Source organism: Lingula anatina, chromosome 6 (genome assembly GCF_051362555.1).
Source record: "Lingula anatina isolate TDL-2025a chromosome 6, LinAna3.0, whole genome shotgun sequence".
NCBI lineage: Eukaryota > Metazoa > Brachiopoda > Lingulata > Lingulida > Lingulidae > Lingula > Lingula anatina.
This window is the reverse complement of record NC_141772.1, coordinates 17,961,844-17,965,120: the sequence shown is the minus strand read 5'-3', so window position 1 is coordinate 17,965,120 and position 3,277 is coordinate 17,961,844.

Genomic DNA, 3,277 nt, shown 5'->3' with positions numbered 1-3,277 from the left:
CAAAACTGACATACACAGTGCTCATAATAAATACAAACATCAACAGTAACAACACCAACAAACACAGTAATCAAAATAAATGCAAACAAAAAGTCACAAAACAGACATACACAGTGATTAGAAAAAAATTTCACATGTACAGTGACAACAATGACATTCACCATAATGACAAGAACACAAGATAAAAGAGTGAAAACGAAGTCGTAAACAGTCATCTCGATATGAACAAACACATTCAGTAACAATACAGAATAGAAACAGCAAACAGCATATAAACAGACACATAGACATATATTGACAGATCCATTATGCAGAGTAATGGTAATGATTACAAACAAATAGAGTAAAACAACTGACATACACAGTGCTCACAATAAAAACAAACACGAACAGTAACAACACAAACATGCACAGTAACCAAAATAAATAAAAACAAAAACAGTCACAAAACAGACATACACAGTGATTAGAAAAAAATTCACATGTACAGTGAGAACAATAACATTCATTGTAATAAGAATGAACACAACGAAAAAGAGTGAAAACGAAGTTGTACACAGTCATCTCATAATGTAGAAACATATTCAGTAACAATACAGAATAGACACAGCACACAGAATATAAAGAGACACATAGAGATACACTGACAACACCATCATGCAGAGTAATAGTAATGATTACAAACAAATAGAGTGACAAAACTTACATATACAGTGGTCACAATATATACAAACATGAACAGTGACAACACAAACATGCACAGTAACCAAAATAAATAAAAACAAAAACAGTGAAAATACAGACAAACAGTAATTAGAAACAAATTTCACTTGTACAGTGACAACAGTAACATTTACGATAATAAGAATGAACACAACGAAAAAGAGTAAAAACATTTAACGTAATAAGAATGAACACAACGAAAAAGAGTGAAAACGACGTCGTAAACAGTCATCTCGATATGAACAAACACATTCAGTAACAATACAGAATAGAAATAGCAAACAGCACATAAACAGACACATAGACATATATTGACAACACCATCATGCAGAGTAATGGTAATGATTACAAACAAATAGAGTAAAAAAACTGACATACACAGCAACAAACACAGTAATCAAAATAAATGCAAACAAAAAGTCACAAAACAGACATACACAGTGATTAGAAATAAATTTCACATGTACAGTGACAACAATGATATTCACCATAATGACAAGAACACAAGGTAAAAGAGTGAAAACGAAGTCGTAAACAGTCATCTCGATATGAACAAACACATTCAGTAACAATACAGAATAGATACAGCAAACAGCATATAAACAGACACATAGACATATATTGACAGATCCATTATGCAGAGTAATGGTAATGATTACAAACAAATAAAGTAAAACAACTGACATACACAGTGCTCACAATAAATACAAACATCAACAGTAACAACACCAACCAACACAGTAATCAAAATAAATACAAAGAAACAGTAAAAATACAGACAGTGTACAGTGACAACAGTAACATTTACCATAATAAGAATGAACACAACGAAAAAGAGTGAAAACGACGTTGTACACATTCATCTCATAATGTACAAACACATTCAGTAACAATACAGAATAGACACAGCAAAGAGAATATAAAGAGACACATAGACATACAGTGACAACACCATCATGCAGAGTAATAGTAATGATTACAAACAAATTGAGTAACAAAACTGACATACACAGTGCTCATAATAAATATAAACAATAACAGTAACAACACCAACAAACACAGTAATCAAAATAAATGCAAACAAAAACAGTCACAAAACAGACATACACAGTGATTAGAAAAAAAATTCACATGTACAGTGAGAACAATAACATTCATTGTAATAAGAATGAACACAACGAAAAAGAGTGAAAACGAAGTTGTACACAGTCATCTCATAATGTAGAAACATATTCAGTAACAATACAGAATAGACACAGCACACAGAATATAAAGAGACACATAGAGATACACTGACAACACCATCATGCAGAGTAATAGTAATGATTACAAACAAATAGAGTGACAAAACTTACATACACAGTGGTCACAATAAATACAAACATGAACAGTGACAACACAAACATGCACAGTAACCAAAATAAATAAAAACAAAAACAGTGAAAATACAGACAAACAGTAATTAGAAACAAATTTCACTTGTACAGTGACAACAGTAACATTTACGATAATAAGAATGAACACAACGAAAAAGAGTGAAAACGAAGTCGTAAACAGTCATCTGGATATGCACAAACACATTCAGTAACAATACAGAATAGAAATAGCAAACAGCACATAAACAGACACATAGACATATATTGACAACACCATCATGCAGAGTAATGGTAATGATTACAAACAAATAGAGTAAAAAAACTGACATACACAGTGCCCACAATAAATACAAACATCAACAGTAACAACACCAACAAACACAGTAATCAAAATAAATACAAACAAACACAGTCACAAAACAGAAACACAGTGATTAGAAAAAAATTTCACATGTACAGTGACAACAATGACATTTACCATAATGAGAATGAACACAAGGAAAAAGAGTAAAAAAATTTGAAACGTACAGGGACAACAGTAACATTCACCTTAATCACAAGAACACAAGTTAAAAGAGTGAAAACGAAGGCGTAAACAGTCATCTCGATATGAACAAACACATTCAATAACAATGCAGAATAGAAACAGCAAACAGCATATAAACAGACACAAAGACATATATTGACAACACCATCATGCACAGTAATAGTAATGATTACAAACAAATAGAGTGACAAAACTGATATACACAGTGTTCACAATAAATACAAACATCAACAGTAACAACACCAACAAACACAGTAATCAAAATAAATACAAACAAACACAGTCATAACACAGAAACAGTGATTAGAAAAAAATTTCACATGTACAGTGACAACAATGACATTCACCATAATGACAAGAACACAAGGTAAAAGAGTGAAACCGAAATCGTAAACAGTCATCTCAATATGAATAAACACATTCAGTAACAATACACAATAGATACAGCAAACAGCATATAAACAGACACATAGATATATATTGACAACACCATTAATTCAGAGTAATAGTAATGATTACAAACAAATAGAGTAACAAAACTGACATACACATTGCTCACAATAAATACAAACATCAACAGTAACAACACCAACAAACACAGTAATCAAAATAAATGCAAACAAAAACAGTC